At 36.8% G+C, this 27428-nt stretch overlaps 2 long non-coding RNA genes across 2 annotated transcripts; both read left to right on the top strand.

The window, feature by feature from the left end:
- On the top strand, positions 1-26544 carry LOC127846914 (uncharacterized). Its single transcript, XR_008033734.1, has 3 exons — positions 1-105; positions 25949-26052; positions 26380-26544. It is a non-coding gene; the product is annotated as an uncharacterized LOC127846914 (long non-coding RNA).
- Positions 14370-17662, top strand: LOC127846906 (uncharacterized). Its single transcript, XR_008033726.1, has 6 exons — positions 14370-14485; positions 14643-14692; positions 15365-15430; positions 15707-16385; positions 16734-16778; positions 16994-17662. It is a non-coding gene; the product is annotated as an uncharacterized LOC127846906 (long non-coding RNA).
- Positions 26545-27428: the final 884 nt, after the last annotated feature.

Raw genomic sequence — 27428 nt, forward strand, 5'->3', positions numbered from 1 at the left:
AGGTTTCTCGGTACAACAGTGGAGAGTTCTTCCGTACTGTCTCTGCTACAGAGTCTGGTGCAACAACTGAGTATGCTGGAGAATCAAAGCCCACGAACCGGCCTGGTACGTGTGTCATTATAATCACGATAAAGAACATTCTTTTTGAAAGATGAATAGTTTAGTAGTGCCAGTTATATTTGTAATCTTACATTAAATGTCAAGCAAAAATACTTTTAAGGCAGTAAATCATCATTGAATTAATTGGGAATTCATTATTTTCTTTTAGTAATCAATCTCATGGGTAATCCTAAGTTATAACCGTTCTGTCCAAAAGGTCTTCAATCAGGATCATATTAGTCGACAAGTTTGAAGTGAGTGGAAACTTGAACGTTTGATGCAAACCAGAAATTACACAGCTAGGTTTTTTTTCAAAAAATTATTTTGTATAACGCTATACTGACATTTTGTTCAATTCTGATCAGCTGTCGTTTGACGAAGCCATGCTTTGGCGCTCGTTCGACCCGCCGTCACGGACAGTACTGCAGACGACAGTCCGTACCTCAGTCGACTTCCTGTTCAGTCGTTTGGAGAAACTGCACAGCCGGATATTGGTGTGTCGCGCCTTGGGATATTTTACCTTAGGTGGGGGTTGAGTCACTTGTATTCAAGTCTTGTTCTGGGTAAACTGGCCTTAAAGCACTTAATTCGGCCTTAACCTGATTTTTGTTTATCTAGAAGAGATTGTATACTAACCAAATAAAAGCGGAACATGTCTTCCCTGATAAGCCTGTCCGGGCCACACATGCTAATCTGGGACGGCACTTTTCGCACATGCATTAAGACCAGCTTTCCCATAACGAGGATCACTTGTTTATCTACTTGCCAGCACATTAATGGAAGTCTTGTTAAGCAAAAATCTAGTTCAATATGGATATTTACTTCAGCCAATAACGGAATCACCGAGGTGGAGCTTGATGACGTATTAAATGACGTCTACACCTACTGGACACCGCCCATGCGCAGACTACCCCCTCTACTTCTCGTGTGCATACGGGCGGACATCGACCAATATGTCGGTACTGAACTTTACTGTTATTTTCTCGTTTGAATTTAATGTTTTACGAACGTCGAGCTGATGAGAAGATAATGATGTTATATGTACTATGGCGATTTATATTGGGATTTCCAATGCATTATCAGCATCGCATATGATTAAAATTAAGATAAAGCGGTTATCGCAACGCGGTTGAACGTCTTCCTTAAGAACGTGTGATTATAGGTTCGCTTCACCTTGATGATTGCAGATTGCAGATTTCTGCTGATAAACACTTAGTTCAATTGTCTTTAAGTGACTTGCTTATGACTTTAGTATCCGCGGGAGTTGTAAATTAGCTACATTCTGCATGTAATAACTCAAGGCATTTAAACAGTACATGTACTATATCCACACTGCGCGTTTTTTTTCAATGCTCTGTGATTGACTATAATTAACTGATGCGTTGTTGTATTTTCATCGCAGTTGAGCGCGGTGCAAACGGTGCGCGCGTGTTAAACTGGTACCACCGTCAGTTAAGGGAAGCTAAGCACGAGCGCTACTGCGTTAATGATGCGCAGAGCAAGAGTCTCCAAGGCAACCTAATTGATTTCTTCGCGGGAACCTGGGACAATGGTAGTATTGAGCATTATTATGATATGTATGGAGAGTTAGTCTTAATATCAGAAAGATAATTACAATAACAAGTACGCAAAAATGAAAATAAACGTTGATTTTCCAATCAGGCGCAATTTGCTATGTGAGTCTTTGATAATTTTTGATCCTCCAATATAGAAGTATAATGAGGAACTTGTTATCATGAGTTTTTAAACATGTTTTTCGAATTGCCGCAAGTAATTTTTAAATAGAGAATTAATATCAGTTTTATTAATTCACTCCCTGTAATATCGAAATTTTCACCGAAAATACATGTTACCAAATTCATGTGCTTGCTCGGGAGTATCCATATAAGTCTCGCTGTAGGAAAACCGACTTAATGCATGTGGTACAGTGTCGTCCCACATAAACCTGTGCAGTCTACACAGGCTAATCAGGAACGACACTTTCCGTTTTATAGTATTTCTTTGTTTAAAGGAAGTCTCTTCTTAACGAAAATTCAGTTAAGGCGGATATTGCCGTCCCAGATTAGCATCTGCTGACTGGAAGACACTTTACGCACATGCATACAGGCCTTTGTCAGAGAACGATGCTAAAATAAGCTGTAAAGTGATCTACCGGGGTATTCCAGAAAAGCCGTACACGAACGCTAAATGGGCGGTAATTGAATAGGACCGCTTTGTGACGTCACAGCCCCTTTGCTTCGGAGAGGATGACTACAACATCCGGGCTCTCAACAATCTGCCCTATCACCGCCTGCACGCGGGTCACATTGACCTTCTTAAGAAGGAGTGTCTCGCCAACGTGCACTTCTGCGTTGCTAAGCTACACGCACTTCCGGTTGAGTAAGTTTTATGGTTAAGAAATGTCACATTGTATGTTATATTACTAACTTAAATTGTTACGACCTAACATTCTATCATTGGTTTTAGTTGTCGTTTACTGTCATTGTTACCACTGTAACTATTGTATGCGAATTACCTGATGTAATTGTATGCTGATAAAATAACCTTTTTACCTGTTTAAATACACGTTAAAGTGAGACAGCACGATTTTGTCAAATATTTATGAATTTATATATGTGTAAGAAACTTATTATACATATATTTCAATATAAATTAGAGGAAGTTAAGAAGAATATGTGTCAAAAAATGCGAAATAAGCCAGATATTTAATTCTTAAATCGAAAATGTCTGTACAGTCGAATTCGCCAGCATGTATATCATGAGTGTACGATGTAAATTTAAATTTAGTTTTAGTGTAGATTCGTTCATACGACACAAAGACACAATTTTAATTTCCTGCAACGATATCAATTCATACGACACACGAACACTAACTCTGATCCTAATAAAAAGACGAATGCTCCGGTTATTGTAGGAAAATATGTACGAAATATCTTCGTCACAATTTGCTGCACATTATGAAAATCGTCTTCAATGTATAATTTTTCTTGCCTATTTTGTGTTATTGTAACATATTTGTATCATTATATTACAATTAAACACATATAAAAATCAATCAGTGTCACTTTAATTTAGATTGTTTGTTTGAAATTTGAATGAGAAAATTATATATAGCTCTTAACAAATAAGAAAGTAAACTTTGCTCGGTAACACTTTTAGCTTTTCGTTAAAATAAACAAAAACATTGTCTCTTGTATTAACACTGGAAGATGAGCCTAACACGTCTTAAAGTATGTAATTTACGCATGTTTCTCACGCCTCTCCAAGTGCTCTCTTAGACAACTTCACGGCGAACAAAGCGGCGTTCCCCGGGGAACCCTTGATCAAGTGCATTCTGGAGGCGTTTCTGCTGTCCCGGAAGGAGCTGCAGACGGATCTGGTTCAGTTCGTGCCTCAGCTACTAGGGCGCCTGGAGGTAACGAGGTTTGAAGCCGGGCTCATATGAGCCTGGTTCTAAGAAAACTGGTCTTGGTGCACAGGCTTATCAGGGACGACACTTTCCGCCAAAACTGGATTCGTCACTGATTAGCCTGTGCTGACACTTTACGCGTTAAGCCCAGTTGTCCCATAAGAAGACTCAGATGCAGTCACATACATTAAGGCAATACAATAATACACACTCATGTATTGTACATATACGGTAGAATTGAAGATCATTGAATAAGAGATTTGCTCGGCAAATATCGTTATTACTTCACAAACCCCGCTCACACAAGTGAAAACCTCTCTTAAACCAAATTAATTAAAACGTTTTTTTTTTCATAATAATTAATATGTATACAGACCTTATACAAGACCAATCACTGAACAATGTTTCTTAAAAGTTCTTCATGATTTGAGCCGCTTCATGCGAACACTGGTCTTATTCTGCATGTGGTCAGCGAAGCCCCAGGCCAGCCTGCGCATTCATTCAGTCGAATCAGGAGCTACGCTGTCTGCTAATGACATCAAGAAATCTCGCGTGACTTGATAGCGGACAGAGTATCTCCTGACCAGACTGCGCAATTGTAATACGACCCATATTCGCATGACGCGGCTCAATCGTTTGTTGGTTTTGTTTCAGACAACAGCCGAGTTCAAGCAGCGCTAACGTGAGTACAACTCTAAAGTGTGGTTCGACATCTTGGAGCGTCCCGGGGGTCAGCTGCTACACAGCATCCACGTGCACGCCACTCACATTAACATGATGACGATGACGTCAAGTGGAACTTTCGTCATCACAGGTTCCTTATACGTAATGGCTTAACTTTATAAAAGAGTTGCTGGTTTTTTTACGAAACTGAATTAACGTTATTAGTTTCGCAATTTTCGACATGTATACATTGTACGAGTTGATATTTTATTACAGTTTTGAACTTTCTTTATCATTATATATAAGCGTAATCGAGGCCACAAATTTCCATTACGATAAAACAAACATTGCACGTGAGAAGTCCGGGTGTGATAAAACATGAAATAATGCACAGTCATCTACAGAAACGGAACCAAAATAAATCAAAATCTGGAATATCAAGGTCGACCCTCCACGGTTGCTACGCAATGTGACGGGTAAAGCTCAGTGCAGAAAGGTCACGTTGTGTCATGGTGACGAGTGGATCGCCATGAAGTTGGGCAACGGAATAAAAGTAGAAGGTCTGCACACAGGTTAGCATTACTAATAAAAAAACTCTATATTGAAATATATATTTTTAATTTTGTATGTATACATGTTTATTTGTATTTTGCTAGTCTTTTAACATTGAGTTTACAAACAAACAGAACATCAACACAATAATTAAGCCAAGCCACAAATGACTTTCACTATATACTAGGATAGAACCTGTAACGAGTTCTATTTAAACACCCTATTGTTATCCAACAGTGTTGGTTGTTACTGACGAATTTTCGGGACGAATAAATGATATGAAATAAAATAACAAAGAATGTCGGAATTTTTTTATCAACAATCAGTTCTGATTCACTGTAAATTCATAAACACGACGTCATTTCACCTCTTAAGGAAAATGTATACTTAAAATGTAAAATGCATATTTAAGATGTATCTTCCACATTTAAAATTACCTACTTTTTATTTACTTTCTTTTTATAACAAAAACAACAACAACTAAACACATGCAAACATATCACAATTACCGGTCATTGCAAAGCATTGGTAGTTTTCAGGCTGCAGTTGCATTCATCTCTTATAAGGTCGCAGTGATGCAGTCGATATGTTGTTCTTTTGCGACCGGGTTATCCCTTGTTCGATCCCCACTCGGGGTGCGCTCTTAGAATCATCTCAAAAGACATTAATAAGATGTTCTTGCTATGTAATAGAATCGATTCAACTGCCAAAGTTTCCGATGTTATAGGGTTTAAATAAAAAAGATTATATAACCTTCATTATCACATTCCTGTTAGCAGGTAAACAATGTATAGGCATACCGCTGCTTAACGACGATTTTGACTACAGGTGCTGCACTGCTGGTAAAAGCAATGACACGATCGCCACATTATTTAAATCAAAGCGCTGTAGGCGCTGAAGGCCTGAGGCTAGGTTTAGTGTGACGTAAAATGCATTAAGGATGCTTTGTCCGAATTTCTCCCTTTGTCTGAATTTATACGGATGGACCCTAGCGGTTGAGTGCAGAAGCTCAGAGACTGCAAGAAAAGACAATAGTTGTGTATATACTACAGTGTTCATAGACGGTGGAGGAGAACGATAACCTTTTGTTCAACTCTACAGATCTGGTAGAGGTTCGTCCAGGCGGTGAAGATATACAACAACAACATGGCCGCAAAAAACTGTTATTGTTGGCGTCAAACAAATACCTTTCAATAGCCTAAAATAGTTTTCTATTACATAATTAATAGATCAGGAAAACACTCATTCTTCCTTTGTAATGTGTATACAAAAGCAAAATCCACTTAAGCCCAAGTCTCACTTTTGCCGGTTTTGCCCCGGTTCATCCCGGTTTACTAACGCCGGTCGACCGGCGAGGACCGGGATGATTCGTAGACATTTTTGAACGCAGTCACACTATTTTCCGATGCCGCCCCGGTTTAAGACGGTCAAAAGCCCGGCAGAGTCCCGGTCAACCCGGACTGGCTACGGTTTATCACGGTCAAGCCCCGGTTTTTGCCGGCAGCGTCCCAGCAGAGCCCCGGTATACCGTCACACCGCCGGAACTCATCGTGTCTATACCGGCATCAGACCCCGGCAGAGCTACGGCAACGCCCCGGTTTCACCCCGGTCGTCGCCGGTAATGCCCCGGCGGAGCCCCGGTGAATGCCGGTGGCATTCCGGCAGAGCGCCGGTTTTCTTATGTACCGTAGCTTTACCGGGACTCTAACGGCATTCATTAAAATGAAAGAACATAAAATTGTATGAAAAAGTTAACGCTTTCTGCGCAGATTGAGGGTGTTGACATGTTGATTTTCTCTTCTTTCTTCGCATATTTCTAAGTATTGTGGTATTCTGTATTGATCATTAAAGTTTAAATACAATTCACTGTACAATAATTTTTTTTACATATTCAGTTTTGAACTCCCAAATTGTTTTCTCCATTTTTTGTGAACCATGTATTTACAAAATTGATTCTCATTCATCCAAATGTTGAACAAACAACACCTTTTTCAGTATGTATTAATAGATAAATGCATAATATATACAAATATGATAGTTTATAACATGTGACAAAAGGAATAAAGAAAAAAAAAGTGATGTCATCATCCTTCGAAAACGAGAAAAATTGCAATCTCTAGTCACGAGTCTTTTTTTTAAATAAATTGTCAAAAAACATGGCAAAAGGAAATAACAATCTTCGAACATAGAAACCATCTACAATGTATGTTTGAATGAAAAATAAAGAAAACAAGAGCTGTCAGAGGACTATTCGAGTGCTTGACAGTATAACATAAGCCATCATGGGGAAATTATTCAAATGGTTCAATAAGGTCAAGGTATATTTTTAACAATCTATTGAACATTTGTTAAGACATAAAACAAACTAATAAGATTTTTTTCAAGTTTGATAGCAATAGCTTGAGTGGGATGTTTGGACGGTCCTTCGAAGATAAAGTAAATATATATATTTGGTGTTTTTTAACCATGTTTCATAGAAAAAAAATTGTGTTGGGTAGGGCGGGGGAGGGGTTGAGCGGGGGTATAATGTGGGGTGTGGTCATATATCAAACAATCTTTCAAAAATAAAAAAGGCAAACAAATAAAAAAAAATTGGGGGGGGGTCAAGGTCAATTTTAACTTGCCAGGTACAGTACCCTCATGGTAGTAAGAAAATATTTGAATTTTGAAAGCAATGGCTTTGATACTTTAGAAGTCAAGTGGATCTAAACTCACAATTTAAGAAAATATTCAGTTACTAAGACAAAAAGGGCCATAATTCTTACAAAATGCTTGATACAGTTGTCTGCTCTTGAAAATAGATTGGGGTCATGTTGGTAAAGAAGTTTGCAAAATATGAAAGCAATACGTCATGGGACATTGAAAATATTTGAGGTGGTACGCAAACTTTAACATAGATTTATCAATAATATGAATATTCTAAGTGAAAAAGGGCCATAATTCTTATAAAATGCTTGATACAGTTGTCTGCTCTTGTTTAAAGGTTGGGGTCATGTTGGTAAAGAAGTATGCAAAACATTAAAGCAATATGTCAAGGGACATAGGAAATATTTTGGGTGGTACGCAAACTTAAACATTAATAATATGCATATTCTAAGTGAAAAAAGGCCATCATTCATACAAAATGCTTAGTACAGTTGTCTGCTCTTGTTTAAAGGTTGGGGTCATGTTGGTAAAGAAGAATGCAAGTTCCTAGCTTTTTTCTGGGTTGAATTTGAGTCCATAATGTATCTGGTTTCATTTTTTCCTCCTGCACAGGTAATCAGCATACAATGTATCACTGAAAAGATAACAACATGGTTCCTTTGAAGTTGATATTTGACTAGTACATGTAGTTATATTCAGGCAGGTTCATAAGAACTTCAATTAGTTTCAGTCGAAGAAAATTATGCATAATTGCAAATTGTGTATGAATAATTTTAACCATTTTTTATTTATAAAAATAAAAAATAGTTGGTCTTTTCTTATTTATTTGGCTTCAATAAGCCTTTCTTAAAGTTGTTTCTATAAATTGACAACATTTTCTTCATGTTATTTAACAAAACAATCATATACAGATGTCAAATACATAAGCACTTGTATAGGAGTAAGAACTGACATTAGTGTTTCATGAGAAGTGTGATATAATCCACTATGATATGCGTCATCGTTTTTATTTATTCAGACATTCACGACATAGCATGTCATTACTATTATGTTATATGATACACCCTTTTAAACTGGATTAATAAGTAAGTGTAAACACCACATATATACATCCTTCATCCAAATGTTAATGCCAAATACATGTATTATCCCTACTGGATATGAAACTGACTATTAACGTTACATTTTATTTATTACTTAAAACATTGGTTCTACATTAACAATCACATAAATCAGTGAAATACCTACTTCGTTTCCATCTTATAAGCCTGTCTGCTATAAAGGAGATAGTTAAAACTTGATGAATGGTCCCTCCCGCATGTATTTCCATTTTCTTTAAGTTCAATTGATCATTGGAACATACAGTGTTGACAAAAAGTAATTAACCGTTCCTGGACCACCAATGTTGTTGATCATTGCTGAAAAGATAATAAATATGCAGCATTTGAATTTGGATAACCATAATACATAATTTAGGTAATCACACAAGTATCATTGACATATCATTTCAGAATAGTAATTTTAGTATTTGGGACATAATATACTTTTTTGTTGTTTGTTTCAGGAAAATATCATTACTTGGTCATAAAATTCAAATATGCTGTCCTTGATTTCCATGCATTTACAACACAGCTTTTCCTTTCCATGCCATATTTTCTTTTTTAAAATGAAAGCAAATATGAGCCTGATTATGTGGTAAAAATCACTGACAAGGTGCACTTTTCCTGCAAAATCTACTTTACTCCAATTATGAATAATGAAACTGTTATACTCCATGCATAATCCATGTACCTTCCTGTTCCGAGCTTTGTGTTGATAGCAAAACAAGGCATTCCTTTCTTGAAAAGTTGAAGACTCTTCTTTACGTGATGGGTTTTGCCGTACGATAACCCGTTCACATGGCTACAGTCATCACACAAGCATAAGTCCACTTTATCCCCTTTTACTGCTCACCAACAATATTAAATTTTGTAAGTGACACGGGTTCTAAACGTTATTTTTCACAGTGGTCAAAATTTTCGGGAAACACTCTTTTCCATTTTCCTGATTCCATTGGCTGTTTCGTCCCCTGTTTCGATTGGCTGTTTCGGCTATGGAAAATAGTTGTATGGCCATACACGAGAAAGACCGAGGACTTAAAGATAAAAAGTAAATAGTATTAACATAAATTTCATTCTTAAATACGAATGAAATTATATGTACTGGTACTAGTCTTCTATCTGCAATGATCAAATATGGATGTGTATGGTGTACTTAATAAATAAATAAACTACACGTACTGTATGGTTTATAAGTTTAATGTACATCGATAATAAATATATAATCAGGCAACATGATAGTGCGCGTGCATGTGATGAGCGCTACTGCAAGTCGACTAAGGCCACAGTAAATAACTATTAAAATGACAACATTGCTCATTTCTTCAAGTCGACTATGGCCACAGTGAATGACTCTGTAAATGAAACAATTTTTCGTTACTGCAAGTCAAATATAGCTACAGTAAATTACTCTAAAAATGTCACCAATGTCATTAATGAAAGTCGACTATGACCACAGCAAATGACTCTTAAAATGACACAATTGTTCATTACTGCATGTAGACTATAGCCACAGTTAATCACTCTTAAAATGACACCATCGTTCATTACTGAAAGTCGACTATGGCCACAGCAAATGGCTCTTAAAATGTCCCCATCGTTCATTACTGCAAGTCGACTAAGGCCACGGTAAATGACTCTTAAAAAAACACCATTTTTCATTACTTCAAGTCGACTATGGCCACAGTAAATGACTCTTAAAATGACACCATCGATCATTACTGCTAGTCGACTATGGCCACAGTAAATGCCTCTTAAAATGACACCATCGATCATTACTGCAAGTCGACTATGGCCACAGTAAATGAATCTTTAAATGACACCATTGTTCATTACTGCAAGTCGACTATGGCCACAGTAAATGACTCTTAAAATAACACCATCGTTCATTTCTAAAAGTCGACTATGGCCACAGTAAATGACTCTTAAAACGAAACCATCGTTCATCACTGAAAGTCGACTATGGCCACAGTAAATTACTCTTAAAATGTCAGCACTGTTCATTACTGCATGTCGAATATGGCCACAGTAAATGACTCTTAAAATGACACCATCGTACATTACTGCAAGTCGAATATGGCCACAGTAAATGACTCTTAAAATGTCACCACTGTTCATTACTGCAAGTCGACTATGGCCACAGTAAATGTCTCTTAAAATGACACCATCGTTCATTACTACTAGTCAACTATGGCCGCAGTAAAAGACTCTTAAAATGACACCATCGTTCATTACTTAAAGTCGACTATGGCCACAGTAAATGACTCTTAAAATGACACCATCGTTCATTACTGCAATTCGACTATGGCCACAGTAAATAACTCTTAAAATAACACCATCGTTCATTAAGAAAAGTCGACTATGGCCACAGTAAATGACTCTTAAAATGACACCATCGTTCATTACTGCTAGTCGACTATGGCCACAGTAAATGCCTCTTAAAATGACACCATCGTACATTACTGCAAGTCGACTATGGCCACAGTAAATGACTCTTTAAATGACATCATTGTTCATTACTGCAAGTCGACAATGGCCACAGTAAAAGACTCTTAAAATAACACCATCGTTCATTACTAAAAGTCGACTATGGCCACAGTAAATGACTCTTAAAATGACACCATCGTTCATTACTTCCAGTAAACTATGGCCACAGTAAATGACTCTTAAAATAACACCATCGTTCGTTACTGAAATTCGACTATGGCCACAGTAAATGACTCTCAAAATGGGACCATCGTTCATAACGGCAAGTCGACTATGGCCACAGTAAATGACTCTAAAAATGACACCACCGTTCATTACTGGAAGTCGACTATGGCCACAGTAAATGACTCTTAAAATGTCACCACTGTTCATTACTGCAATTCGACTATTGCCACAGTAAATGACTTAAAATGAAACCATCGTTTGCTACTGAAAGTCGACTATGACCACAGTAAATGACTCTTAAAATGACACCATCGTTCATTACTACACCATCGTTCATTACTGCAAGTCGACAATTGCCACAGTAAATGACTCTTTAAATGTCACCACTGTTCATTACTGCAAGTCGACTATGGCCACAGTAAATGACTCTTAACATAACACCGTCGTTTATTACTAAAAGTAGACTATGGCCACAGTAAATGACCCTTAAAATGACACCATCGTTCATTACTAAAAGTCGACTATGGCCATAATAAATTACTCTTAAAATAACACTATCGTTCATTACTGAAAGTCGACTATGGCCACAGTAAATGACTCTTAAAATGTCACCACTGTTCATTACTGCAAGTCGACTATGGCCACAGTAAATGGCTCTTAAAATGACACCATCGTAATTTACTGCAAGTCGACTATGGCCACAGTAAATGACTCTTAAAATGTCACCACTGTTCATTACTAAAAGTCGACTATGGCCACAGTAAATGACTCTTAAAATGACACCATCGTTCATTACTGCTATTTGACTATGGCCACAGTAAATGCCTCTTAAAATGACACAATCGTACATTACTGAAAGTCGACTATGGCCACAGTAAATGACTCTTAAAATAACACTATCGTTCATTTCTGAAAGTCGACTATGGCTACAGTTGATGACTCTCAAAATGTCACCACTGTTCATTACTGCAAGTCGACTATGGCCACAATAAATGACTCTTAAAATGTCACCACTGTTCATCACTGCAAGTCGACTATGGCCACAGTAAATGCCTTTTAAAATGACACCATCGTTCATTACTGAAAGTCGACTATGGCCACAGTAAATTACTCTTAAAACTACACCATCGTTCATTACTGCAATTCGACTATGGCCACAGTTAATGACTCTTAAAATGACCCCACCGTTCATTACTGGAAGTCGACTATGGCCACAGTAAATGACTCTTAAAATGTCACCACTGTTCATTACTGCAATTCGACTATGGCTACAGTAAATGACTCTTAAAATAACACCATCGTTCATTACTAAACGTCGACTATGGCCACAGTAAATGACTCTTAAAATGTCACCACTGTTCATTACTGCAAGTCGACTATGGTCACAGTAAATGCCTCTTAAAATAACACCATCGTTCATAACTGCTAGTCGACTATGGCCGCAGTAAAAGATACTTAAAATGACACCATCGTTCATTACTAAAAGTCGACTATGGCCACAGTAAATGACTCATAAAATAACACCATCGTTCATTTCTGCAATTCGACTATGGGCACAGTAAATGACTCTTAAAATGTTACCACTGTTCATTACTGCAAGTCGACTATGGCCACAGTAAATGATTCTTTAAATGACACCATCGTTCATTACTGCTAGTCAACTATGGCCGCAGTAAAAGACTCTTAAAATGACACCATCGTTCATTACTAAAAGTCGACTATGGCCACAGTAAATGACTTAAAATGACACCACCGTTCATTACTGCAATTCGACTATGGCTACAGTAAATGACTCTTAAAATGACACCATCGTAATTTACTGCAAGTCGACTATGGCCACAGTAAATGACTCTTAAAATGTCACCACTGTTCATTACTGCAAGTCGACTATGGCCACAGTAAATGACTCTTTAAATGACACCATCGTTCATTACTGCTATTTGACTATGGCCACAGTAAATGCCTCTTAAAATGACACCATCGAACATTACTGAAAGTCGACTATGGCCACAGTAAATGACTCTTAAAATAACACTATCGTTCATTTCTGAAAGTCGACTATGGCTACAGTAGATGACTCTCAAAATGTCACCACTGTTCATCACTGCAAGTCGATTATGGCCACAGTAAATGCCTTTTAAAATGACACCATCGTTCATTACTAAAAGTCGACTATGGCCACAGTAAATGACTCTTAAAATGACACAATCGTTCATTACTGAAAGTCGACTATGGCCAAAGTAAATTACTCTTAAAACTACAACATCGTTCATTACTGCAATTCGACTATGGCCACAGTTAATGACTCTTAAAATGACACCACCGTTCATTACTGGAAGTCGACTATGGCCACAGTACATGACTCTTAAAATGTCACCACTGTTCATTACTGCAATTCGACTATGGCCACAGTAAATGACTCTTAAAATAACACCATCGTTCATTACTAAACGTCGACTATGGCCACAGTAAATGACTCTTAAAATGTCACCACTGTTCATTACTGCAAGTCGACTATGGCCACAGTAAATGATTCTTAAAATGACACCATCGTTCATAACTGCAAGTCGACTATGGCCACAGTAAAAGACTCTTAAAATGACACCATCGTTCATTACTTAAAGTCGACTATGGCCACAGTAAATGATTCTTAAAATGACACCATCGTTCATTACTGCTAGTCAACTATGGCCACAGTAAAAGACTCTTAAAATGACACCATCGTTCATTACTAAAAGTCGACTATGGCCACAGTAAATGACTTAAAATGACACCATCGTTCATTACTGCAATTCGACTATGGCCACAGTAAATGACTATTAAAATGACACCATTGTACATTACTGCAAGTCGACTATGGCCACAGTAAATGACTCTTAAAATGACACCATTTTACATTACTGCAAGTCGACTACGGCCACAGTAAATGACTCTTAAAATGTTACCACTGTTCATTACTGCAAGTCGACTATGGCCACAGTAAATGACTCTTAAAATGTCATCACTGTTCATTACTGCAAGTCGACTATGGCAACATTAAATGCTATCTAGGTCCCTGTGGCATACAAAACGTGATTTTCCATTGTCACATCGACGGTGGAAGACAGGTGAGCAATGGTTTCATAGGATTTCTACATGTTCTAGTGGTTACAATAATGTAAACGAAAGTCATATATATTTTACTCTTCATTGGATCACATAAGTTCATAGGAATTTGGTCGAAGTTCTATCGCCATTTCATTCCGATCTTTTTTATATATATTTCAGTGACGTTTTGTGGTTGCTTAACCATTGCAAATTTATTACAAACGTAGACGCGGCACCAAAAAGTTCCATCGGATATGGATTTTGCGTTTTCACGTTAGAGGTATTAATTCATACATTACTCTACGTTGCATGCCTATTGATTATCATATTCAAATATTAATGCACAATTTCATTAACGTATTGTCATACTCTTGAAACAGTGTACATGCTATAATCATTTGGTTCTTTTTTATCAGTTTTTTCCTCATGTAATTCAGGCACTGACTGTCGTGGAGAAAAACATCCAAGATACCTTTTCAGAAAACGGGTAAGTTGTAATTGTCATAAATAAGGTAGCTTTTCTGCAATTAAATTCAATGCACTGATATACTAAGCTTATTCAAAATGTGCGTTAATGCTTACAAAAACTGACTTTAACAGCAGAAAAGCTTTGTAAACGGCGTAGTATTCGAACTCGGTCTTGCCACCGAAACCTATGTGTGACGGTGTTGTGGAATTGCTCTTGATGCGTCTGTTACTTGCCCAAAGTCAATAGCTACTTCGAATTCTATGAGCTCCGAACGAAATAGATAAACTCTATATGAGAAATTCGTAAAGACCAAAGTATCGCAATGATCCGGTTGCATTACATGTACGAACAGGCACTTAGTACAGTACAATGCCTAGCAATGGCAACTGTATATTGCATAAGCGCTTGGCATTCAAAATACCAATTATATTGAAAGCTATCTGTGTTCCCTTATTTAAATAACCACTTTATATTTAGGATAAGAGACGAAATATTTTGAATCAATCAACGATAAAAGTCGAGGTTCGATTGTAAAGAAAAAATATGTGTTATTCGCTTATTCACAATTTCTCCTGACAAACGGTACCATACACAATGTAAAACTTTCCCTTTCTTTGATTTCATACAAATTTCACAAAACATGGGAAATTGATTGCTTACTTAAACTGTCAATAATGACGACATTTACAGGAACCACCCTTTGGTAAAGCTCGTAGCTAACGAAAAGCTGAAATCAGCTTACAAGAAGAACAAAAGGTATTTCGTATTATATTTTTTTTATTGAGTATTGATTTTTTTCATGAACTATTCCAGTCAGCCATAACATAATCATTGGGCCGTTTACAATGGATTTAGAAAGTGAAAAATAAACATAATATTGCATATGACCGATTTTGTAAAGGTTAAAAATTAGTATGTGGAAAGATATACATCTAAGGTCGTGCTCGATCGAGACTGCCATCAACATTTGTTAAAAACTAAACTTAAACTTATAAAAATTAAAACCAATACCATTTCTATATTAAATTACAGACTAGTTTCATCGTATACAGAATCCGTCCTCGTCAAGGAAGCGTGTTCAGTGATCATGCAAGAGGTAAAGAGTATGGTCTTTGATTATTTTTTGTAACAAGTATTATCTTACAATAATATATACGTTTTCAAAACATGATTTTATTTATAAGAGTGCGTAACATTTTGTTCATTTTGTGCACAACCACATTTTATTCACGAAAGTATAAACTTGCGCTGTGTTTGTGTAAATTTAATTCGTCAAATGTAAATATTTTAAATGTTAATGGGAAGAACAAAGTCTTAAAATGTACAATATCTCCATATAACATGCCTGTTAGACTGTCAATAGACATAGAATCCCGTTTTATTTTTTACGCGGTTTTTTTAAAGGCGAGTCCGAACAATATAAATAGTAAAGGAAAAAATTTAAAGTTATATAATTAATTGAAAAAAGTATATCGGTTTCGAATGTCATACAATAATTATTTTCTTCTTTGGTGTCAAAGTAAACTACATATTCGTACAGAAAATATTTCACAGTACATGTATGTAAAATTTGTTAAATATTCTCATAATCGTTTGTTTCATATCATAAAACTGCACGCGACTGGATGTAGTTATAAAGAGGCCACAGAGGCTCTGCAACGAACGGTGGCCAAAAGTATTTTCATAGCATATAGCCTGGCAACAACTCACCGTATATATTGTCCATATCATTAATACTACAATGATCAGTTTTGTAAAAAAATATAGCAGTCATATTAGGTTTTTCTTTTCGTATAAATGTCATAGAAATTTCATTCGGATTTACGTTTTACAAAATGGTTTAAAGAGATATCTGTAACGTGTTTTAGCATAACCAAGCCATTAATACAATTACTAGTCACAGGCAATTTATGATTAGTAAAAGTTTATCGTATCATCGAAATAAAACAATTACTTATAAGTGTCTTCGTAGCCTTTGACACTTTAAAAGTTTGACTTGTTATGTAACTTGATGTGTTTTTAGTTCATTTTCACAAATATTTTGGGTTTTTTAATGCAGGCTCGAGCATAAAAGAATATTGATCAAGCGCCCTAGCAGATAGACGTAAGTAAAACACGGAACATAAATTTTACAGATGAAATTGTAGGTGCTCATGAAATTTCATGTAAGAAATTTTTCTGGATAGTAGATGTATATTTATGTTAAAAAGCAAGTTTTCTTGTAGCGAATGTCACAACTTTCATGGTACTCAAAAACTGTGTGAGAATCCTAGTCAATATGTCGTACCAGATTGGATTTTGTTGCAATCTATTTCAAAGGTAAAGCCTGGTGAACACAAAGACGCTAACATCCTGCAGAAAAGTTCAACATGGCTGACAACACCGTACGGTCGGAAGATGTGTAAGGACAAAAGTGGGATCGTTGCATTACAGACACCGGTTTACTGTTAACTGTTGAGTTATCGATCCGGACAGAACTTAAGTGTGCAGTATGATGACATTTAAGTTTTATAGACTTTCATGCAATAGTTACTGTCACACAGCTCCGGACATTGAAAGTGGAAGGACGGAGAACCACACAGAAACAATATCGGCGAATGATGATGTATATTTGTTTTAAGTTTCGTGAAATAGGTACTGTAAAATAGCTCCGGACGTACAACCTTCCTGAATTTCAATCTATTAAGGGGCAATAAATTAATAACGCGTGCACCGCAGTATGATTGAACACATTCATATTAAGTTTAATGAAATTTAATAAATAATTATTGATAAACACCTCCGGACATCGCCAAAATAATATTCCTTCACTGTCTTAGAAGGGTAAAAAGCCATCATAATGGAGGTGTCATTTTGTCTACTTACAAGAGTTGGCGCATTCGGATTAAATGCGTATTCTACATGCAATAATAAATGCATGCAAAAATAAATATCTTTCTTGCAACAAGCGTAAATCTACTGCAAATCTTAGCAAAACATTTGCAAACGTATGTGCGTGTGTAAAGTGACGCAATCATACGTTTTTCCATAGGTAATTTGTTTCTTAATGACAATATGTTTATATTTGATTAATAAAATACCTGGATATTATATGAATATGTCAGTTTCTGTTCCGAATCGCCACCCTGCTTCTTTCTAGCAGCACCATGTACCTTTTGGGATCCAAGATCTTACCCTGTATTATACATACGTACGTGGTCCTATATTCATGGCAGGTGATGAATTGCCAAAACAGAACGGCACAAAACGAAACAAAGTACAAAAAGAGTACAATAAAGCCGGTGTCACCGCTTTGGAACGGTCAATGTTAACTACTGGGCAGGTTAAACAGGTTAATGAGCGCTCAAACTCATACGTGAATCAGGAATATTCATTATACATACAAGTGTAAAATATAGTACTCTTACATTGTATTATATTTATGGCTATATGGTTGATAAGATCGCCTATGTCTTTTGACTAAATCTCGTTCATATTTCAGTATTTATGGCTATATGGCGAATAAGAGCGACTATGTCTTTTGAATAAATGCTTATAATGGGATAAGAGCGCGTTTGTCTTTTCATTAAATCTCGTTCTAATTTCCGTATTTATTGCCTATATGGATGATAAAAGAGACTATTTGTTTTAACAAAATGTCGTTCATATTTCCGTATTAATGCTTATCAAGGGAAAAGAGCGCCTATGTATATTGACTAAATCTCGTTCATATTTCCGTATTAATGGCTATATGGCGGATAAGAGCGCCTATGTGGTTTGCCTAAAACTCGTTCACAATTTTGTATTAATGCTTATAATGGCATAAGAGCGCCTTTGTCTTTATACAAAATCTCATTCACATTTTCGTATTAATGCTTAAACATAGATAATTGGGGTTATTTACTGTGGCCATAGTCGACTTTCAGTAATGAACGATGGTGTCATTTTAAGAGCCATTTACTGTGGCCATAGTCGACTTGCAGTAATGAACGATGGTGTTATTTTATGAGTCATTTACTGTGGCCATAGTCGACTTTTAGTAATGAACGATGGTGTCATTTTAAGTATCTTTTACTGCGGCCATAGTCGACTAGCAGTTATGAACGATGGTGTCATTTTAAGAGGCATTTACTGTGGCCATAGTCGACTTGCAGTAATGAACAGTGGTGACTTTTTAAGAGGCATTTACTGTGGTCATAGTCGACTTGCAGTAATGAACGATGGTCTTATTTTAAGAGTCATATACTGTGGCCATAGTCGACTTTTAGTATTGAACGATGGTGTCATTTTAAGAGTCATTAACTGTGGCCATAGTGACCTTTAGTAATGAACGATGGTGTTATTTTAAGAGTCATTTACTGCGGTCATAGTCGACTTGCAGTAATGAACGATGGTGTCATTTTAATAGTCATTTACTGTGGCCATAGTCGACTTTCAGTAAAAAATGATGGTGTCATTTTAAGAGTCATTTACTGTGGCCATAGTCGACTTTCAGTAATGAACGATGGTGTCATTTTAAGAGTCATTTACTGTGGCCATAGTCGACTTTTAGTATGGAAAAAGGGTGTCATTTTAAGAGTCATTTACTATGGCCATAGTCGACATTTAGTAGTGAACGATGGTGTCATTTTAAGAGTCATTTACTGTGGCCATAATCGACCTTTAGTAATGAACGATGTTGTTATTTTAAAAGTCATTTACTGTGGTCATAGTCGACTTGCAGTAATGAACGATGTTGTCATTTTAAGAGTCATTTACTGTGGCCATAGTCGACATTTAGTAATGAACGATGGTGTTATTTTAAGAGTCATTTACTGTGGTCATAGTCGACTTATAGTATTAAACAATGGTGTCATTTTAAGAGTCATTTACTGCGGCCATAGTCGACTTTCAGTAATGAACGATGGCGTCATTTTAAGAGTCATTTACTGTGGCCATAGTCGACTTGTAATAATAAACGATGGATGTCATTTTAAGAGTCATTTACTGTGGCCATAGTCGACTTTTAGTAATGAACGATGGTTTCATTTTAAGAGTAATTTACTGTGGCCATAGTCGACTTGCAGTAATGAACGATGGTCTTATTTTAAGAGTCATATACTGTGGCCATAGTCGACTTGCAGTAATGAACGATGGTGTCATTTTAAGTGTCATTTACTGTGGCCATAGTCGACTTTCAGTAATGAACTATGGTGTCATTTTAAGAGTCATTTACTGTGGCCATAGTCGACATTTAGTAATGAAGGATGGTGTCATTTTAAGAGTCTTTTACTGTGGCCATAGTCGACTTTCAGTAATGAACGATGTCGTCATTTTAGGAGGCATTTACTGTGGCCATAGTCGACTTGTAATAATAAACGATGGGTGTCATTTTAAGAGTCATTTACTGTGGCCACAGTCGACTTTTAGTAATGAACGATGGGTGTCATTTTAAGAGTCATTTACTGTGGCCACAGTCGACTTTTAGTAATGAACGATGGTGTCATTTTAATAGTCATTTACTGTGGCCATAGTCGACTTTGAGTAAAGAACGATGGTTTTATTTTAAGAGTCATTTACTGTGGCCATAGTTGACCTCCAGTAATGAACGATGGTGTCATTTTAAGAGTCATTCACTGTTGCCATAGTCGACTTGCAGTAATGAACGATGGTTCCATTTTAAGAGTCATTTACTGTGGCCATAGCCGACTTTCAGTAATGAACGATGGTGTTATTTTAAGAGTCATTTACTGTGGCCATAGTCGACTTTTAGTATGGAACGATTGTGTCAATTAAAGAGTCATTTACTGTGGCCATAGTCGCCTTTTAGTATTGAACGATGGTGTCATTTTAAGAGTCATTTACTGCGGCCACAGTCGACCTTTAGTAATGAACGATGGTGTTATTTTAAAAGTCATTTACTGTGGTCATAGTCGACTTGCAGTAATGAACGATGGTGTCATTTTAAGAGTCATTTACTGTGGCCATAGTCGACTTTCAGTAATGAACGATGGTGTTATTTTAAGAGTCATTTACTGTGGCCATAGTCGACTTTTAGTATTAAACGATGGTGTCATTTTAAGAGTAATTTACTGTGGCCATAGTCGACCTTTAGTAATGAACGGTGGTTTCATTTTAAGAGTCATTTACTGTGGCCATAGTCGACTTGCAGTAATGAACGATGGTCTTATTTTAAGAGTCATATACTGTGGCCATAGTCGACTTGCAGTACTGAACGATGGTGTCATTTTAAGTGTCATTTACTGTGGCCATAGTCGACTTTCAGTAATGAACGATGATGTCATTTTAAGAGTCATTTACTGTGGCCATAGTCGACTTTTAGTAATGAACGATGGTGTCATTTTAATAGTGATTTACTGTGGCCATAGTCGACTTTGAGTAAAGAACGATGGTGTTATTTTAAGAGTCATTTTCTGTGGCCATAGTTGACCTCCAGTAATGAACGATGGTGTCATTTTAAGAGTCATTAACTGTTGGTATAGTCGACTTGCAGTAATGAACGATGGTTCCATTTTAAGAGTCATTTACTGTGGCAATAGTCGACTTGCAGTAATGAACGATGGTGTCATTTTAAGAGTCATTTACTGTGGCCATAGTCGACTTGCAGTAATGAACGATGGTGTCATTTTAAGAGTCATTTACTGTGGCCATAGTCGACTTTTAGTATTGAACGATGGTGTCATTTTAAGAGTCATTTACTGTGGCCATAGTCGACCTTTAGTAATGAACGGTGGTTTCATTTTAAAAGTTATTTACTGTTGCCATAGTCGACTTGCAGTAATGAATGATGGTCTTATTTTAAGAGTCATATACTGTGGCCATAGTCGACTTGCAGTAATGAACGATGGTGTCATTTTAAGTGTCATTTACTGTGGCTATAGTCGACTTTCAGTAATGAACGATGGTGTCATTTTAAGAGTCGTTTACTGTGGCCATAGTCGACATTTAGTAATGAAGGATGGTGTCATTTTAAGAGTAATTTACTGTGGCCATAGTCGACTTTCAGTAATGAACGTTGGCGTCATTTTAAGAGTCATTTACTTTGGCCATAGTCGACTTGTAATAATAAACGATGGGTGTCATTTTAAGAGTCATTTACTGTGGCCATAGTCGACTTTTAGTAATGAACGATGGTGTCATTTAAATAGTCATTTACTGTGGCCATAGTCGACTTTGAGTAATGAACGATGGTGTTATTTTAAGAGTCATTTACTGTGGCCATAGTTGACCTCCAGTAATGAACGATGGTGTCATTTTAAGAGTCATTAACTGTTGCCATAGTCGACTTGCAGAAATGAACGATGGTTCCATTTTAAGATTCATTGACTGTGGCCATATGCGACTTCCAGTAATGAACGATGGTGTTTTTTTAAGAGTCATTTAGTGTGACCATAGTCGACTTGCAGTAATGAACGATGGTTTTATTTTAAGAGTCATTTACTGTGGCCATAGTCGACTTGCAGTAATGAACAGTGGTGTCATTTTAAGAGTCATTTACTGTGGCAATAGTCGACTTCCAGTTATGAACGGTGGTTTCATTTTAAGAGTCATTTACTGTCGCCATAGTCGACTTGCAGTTATGAACGATGGTGTCATTTTAAGAGTCATTTACTGTGGCAATAGTCGACTTGCAGTAATGAACAGTAGTGACATTTTAAGAGTCATTTACTGTGGCCATAGTCGACTGCCAGTTATGAACGGTGGTTTCATTTTAAGATTCATTTACTGTGACCATAGTCGAATTGAAGTAATGAACGATGGGTGTCATTTGAAGAGTCATTTACTGTGGCCATAGTCGATTTGCAGTAATGAACGATGGTCTCATTTTAAGAGTCATTTACTGTGGCCATAGTCGACTTTCAGTAATGAACGATGGTGTTATTTTAAGAGTCATTTACTGTGGCCATAGTCGACTTTTAGTACTGAACGATGGTGTCATTTTAAGAGTCATTTACTGTGACCATAGTCGACCTTTAGTAATGAACGATGGTGTCATTTTAAGAGTCATTTACTGTGGCTATAGTCGACTTGCAGTAATGAATGATGGTCTTATTTTAAGAGTAATTTACTGTGGCCATAGTCGACTTGCAGTAATGGACGATGGTGTCATTTTAAGAGTCATTTACTTGGGCCATAGTCGACTTGCAGTAATGAACGATGGTCTTTTTTTAAGAGTCATATACTGTGGCCATAGTCGACTTCCAGTAATGAACAATGGTTTCATTTTAAGTGTCATATACTGTGGCCATAGTCAACTTTCAGTAATGAACGATGGTGTCATTTTAAGAGTCATTTACTGTGGCCATAGTCGACTTGCAGTAATGAACGATGGTGTCATTTTAAGAGTCATTTACTGTGGCCATAGTCGACTTGCAGTAATGAGCAGTAGTGACATTTTAAGAGTCATTTACTGTGGCCACAGTCGACTGCCAGTAATGAACGGTGGTGTCATTTTAAGAGTCATTTACTGTGGCCATAGTCGAATTGAAGTAATGAACGATGGTGTCATTTTAAGAGTCATTTACTGTGGCCATAGACGACTTGCAGTAATGAACGATGGTGTTATTTTATGAGTCATTTACTGTGGCCATAGTCGACTTGCAGTAATGAGCAGTGGTGACATTTTAATTATCATTTACTGTGGCCATAGTCGACTGCCAGTAATGAACGGTGGTGTCATTTTATGAGTCATTTACTGTGGCCATAGTCGAATTGAAGTAATGAACGATGGTGTCATTTTAAGAGTCATTTACTTTGGCCATAGTCGACTTGCAGTAATGAACGATGGTCTTATTTTAAGAGTCATTTACTGTGACCATAGTCGACTTTCAGTAATGAACGATGGTGTTATTATAAGAGTCATTTACCGTGGCCATAGTCGATTTTTAGTAATGAACGATGGTGTCATTTTAAGAGTCATTTACTGTGGCCATAGTCAACCTTTAGAAATAAACGATGGTGTCATTTTAAGAGTCATTTACTGTGGCCATAGTCGACTTGCAGTAATGAACGATGGTGTCATTTTAAGAGTCATTTACTGTGGCCATAGTCGACTTGTAGTAATGAACGATGGGTGTCATTTTAAGAGTCATTTACTGTGGCCATAGTCGATTTGTAGTAATTAACGATGGGTGTCATTTTAAGAGTCATTTACTGTGGCCATAGTCGACTTGCAGTAATGAACGATGGTGTCATTTTAAGAGTCATTTACTGTGGCCATAGTCGACTTTGAGTAATGAACGATGGTGTTATTTTAAGAGTCATTTACTGTGGCCATATTCGACTTGCAGTAATGAACGATGGTCTCATTTTAAGAGCCATTTACTGTGGCCATAGTCGACTTTCAGAAATGAAAGATGGTGCGATTTTCAGTGTTATTTACTGTGGCCAAATTCGACTTTTAGTAAAGACTATTCACTATTTTTAGTCAAGAACAATAATTCGATTTTAAAATAATCTTTAGTGGTAAAGGATGAGGTGTGCTAACGAATGCAATTTGAAATATTATTTTCTCACGCCGTGGCTAGTCTTCTAGAAGGAAAGAACTAAAAAATAGACTTTTTGTTTTAAATGTATTAGTCCGTCGGTACCGTACATATTACGAACAAACGTATTCGCTTTTAAATGTAACTTAAATCTTTTGAACATCATGCACAAACTATTTAGCGTTGAACTGTTTTGCTGAATAAAAAAAAATGTTGCGTAATTTGGTGTTTCACTGCCTTTTGGCAGACAATGGAAAAGAGACATTTCAGACAATGGAAAAGAGACGTTCCCAAAATTTTCAAGCGTTTGACATTCGTATTTCCAGGAATCGTTTTCGGAGTGACGGATATGTACGAAATAAGGCGATATTGCTCGAAGTTCATTAGAGTGCTAATACCTTAAAAATGTATCAGAAAAAAAAATTCTTACTGTCTCCGTAGACACTCGTATATTTTCGGCCTAGACCGTCAAGCAAGAAACTTATTTATGAATATGCAAACAATAATAAAAACTATGACGTACCCAATGCTTAGCAATTTTGCCTCAGTAAAATATTTTTTACACGTTTTATGGCACTGTCATGTTATATAGTGATGTTCTGTATTTACAATGCGGGTTATTGAGATCTGCGATGAACTTCTTTGCAGGGACCTATTTGTTTGTATAGGTCCCTCTTCTTTGATTACGCATGAATGACCGCCAAGTGGTAATTCGGACTTTTGGGAATTTGTTCATTCGTGGATGTTTTTGCAGCCAGCCAATTTTGACTGTCTCAGAAATTTGAATCATTACTATGGCCTAAGGGCTTCGCCCCAGGCCAAAAAAAAGTGAACATATATGACGTCACAACTGGTAGCCTGCTACAGACGTTATCGTGTGAGGAAGAAAACTTTGAAGTATATGAAGAAAGCGAAATTTTAGGTTTGTGGAAGCATGGCGAATATGCTTAATTAAGTACTGACTTTTGAAAGTCGTGCTTATTCATTCACGAATCATACAGTCACACCTTTCATGTAATTTTCTATAACGTTTCATTCTAACAACGGCTAATAAATTCGCCACAAAATGCAGTTTATCAGGAAGTGTCGTCCCGGATCATCCTCAGTGAACATGGATACAATCATTATGTCAAAGAACGAACATTTAAAATGAAAACATCTTTTCTTATCTTTCCTTTGAAAATGTCGAGACAGATACGTTGATAAGTTCATATGGATACTTTCTTCGTGTTCTTGACCTTGATTCCATGACATTTATGCCCGCGTGGCGTGGCTTTGATATCGAGAATTGGGAGATCATGGGTTCTTACATCTGCCCTGACAAAACTCACGTCGTGTACACCGGTTCTCATGTAACTAGCGAAATCGTCTACGCGGATTTTAATGGCAACCGTCTTCGTTCTATTCAACGTATGTAAATAAAGACATTTATGGTTTGAAATACGTATATCGATTGATTAATTAATACTGATTTATAAGAGCACATCCTACATATGTATACAAGTATTTACTAAGAATGTATTAGAGACTCGCTATGGGAAAACGGGTCTTCTTGCTAGTGCGTAAAGTGTGGTCCCAGATAAGACTGTGCAGTCCGCACAAACTGATTAAGGACGACGCATTCCGCTTTTACGGTTTTTTTCGTTTAAAGGAAGTTTCTTTCTATCGAAAATTCAGTTTAGGCGGTTAGTTGCGCCCCTGATTAGCACGTGCAAACTGCATAGGCTAATATTGAACGACACTTCACGCACAGACCGTATGTCCTATTTTCCGAGAGCGAGGCTCATTTGTGTAACTTTCATTCTTTTAGCCGACGAGCATCTCAACATCCACAGTATAAACTCAAGTGCCGCAGATATATCTACTATATGAGCGACGAATCCATCGTCTTTGCCAGCTCTTTCCACACTGCAGGTAATTATTCCTTTGAAACAATGTGGGTTTTACACAAATCTTTATCCACGTAAAATCTTTACATGCAGTAACAATTCAGAAGGCTTATCAAACACAAGTTACGTAAAATATTTCAGTTCTTCGTTGAAAAATAAACAAATAACTTTTATTAAATAAATAAATACAAAAATACACACATACATAAATAAATATATAAATTAATAATAGGACTTTGGTTAGGAACAAAAATGTTATTTATTCAACTACTCATGGTTTGGTCTGTATCAACGATTAAAATTACAAGATGTGACATATTTTCATGGCATCGTTCACCGCTCTTCGCGGCAGGAGGAAGATCGTCTGGAACACACACATTATCTGACCCGCGCGCGCACCGTTGACTTGGTAACGGTGGTAACGATTGCAGATGACATCAACCTCAGGGTGTGGGCTCGATCCCGGGACAAAAAGACGACCACAGATCGGCAGGCCCGGACGCTGGCGCCAATAGAAAGGATCGAGTAACTAGCGATAATTATAAAAATATATTAGCCTCGTTCTGGTAAAACGGGGATTAATTCATTTGCGTAAAGTGTCAACCCAGATTAGCCCATGCAGTCCGCACAGGCGAACCAGGAACGACAGTTGTCGCTTAAACTGGGTTTTACTTTAGAAGAGACTTCCTTTAAACGAAAATTTCTATTCAATCGAAAAGTGTCGTCTGTAATAAGCCTTTTGCAGATTCACAAACCGATCTGGGGCGACACTTTTCGCACATGCATTAAACTCTTTTTTCGCAGAGTGCGGCTCATATATAATTACATTTTACTTATTTTAAGGGCTGTTTCGGTTCCGGTTTCGTTTCAATCTTAACGTCATTTATTATATTTTATTAAGTTCAAGTTGTTATTTTTAGCGCATGTTTTAGTCCTCTTCATTCGCGACTTTAATAACATACAACTTATTTATATTTATTTTTGTTGTAAAGAAATATTTCAGAGAAACGTATTTGCTTATTATATAACTTAAAAATTATATTAGTTAAAGGTTACACATATTATTCAATAAAACAACAACGGGGACTGTGTGCGCAGAGAGAAAAAAACATTTCAATGGCCTCGCTATAAAGTAAAAATACACCGCAATAGCATTAAGAAAACTAACAATTATTCTTTAATTAGCCTCAATAAAGTCTGTTTACACAGAAAGAGTTTTCCGGCGGACCACCATAACAATTATATTAGTTAAATGTTTAATATTACACATTATTGTTTTTTGGAAATATTAATTTCGCTATCAAGTAAAATACACCGCAATATCATTCGGAACACTAACAATTTTTCTTTAATTACCGGTAGCCTCAATAAAGTCTGTCTCCACAGGACGTGTTCCACTGG

The sequence above is a fragment of the Dreissena polymorpha genome, chromosome 10, assembly GCF_020536995.1.
Source record: "Dreissena polymorpha isolate Duluth1 chromosome 10, UMN_Dpol_1.0, whole genome shotgun sequence".
NCBI lineage: Eukaryota > Metazoa > Mollusca > Bivalvia > Myida > Dreissenidae > Dreissena > Dreissena polymorpha.